Raw genomic sequence first — 372 nt, 5'->3', positions numbered from 1 at the left:
TAAACCCTAAACCCTAAACCCTAAACCCTAAACCCTAGGTGACCTCGACTGTAGAGAGCTGAGCCTCGCGGCGTGTCGGTCGCGTATGGCGGAGCTAAACCCTAAACCCTAAACCCTAGACTCTAAACCCTAAACCCTAAACCCTAAACCCTAATTTATAATAAAAGTTTATATAGATCAGCTATACTGCTGCTCTGCTGCTGCAGCGAGAGGGGGTCGAGCCCTGGTGTAGTGCATGGGCACTACATTGCTCAACAGTCACAGTGACGTATAGGGAACGTCGCTTAGAAAATAGAGGTCTTAGGATTCCGCAAATGAGGCATAATTAGAACTTAGTAATTTAATAGGGATATGATAGTAATATGGGATAGA

Source organism: Eimeria mitis, genomic scaffold (genome assembly GCF_000499745.2).
Source record: "Eimeria mitis Houghton genomic scaffold, Emh_scaff721, whole genome shotgun sequence".
NCBI lineage: Eukaryota > Apicomplexa > Conoidasida > Eucoccidiorida > Eimeriidae > Eimeria > Eimeria mitis.
Note: the sequence above shows the minus strand (reverse complement) of the source record.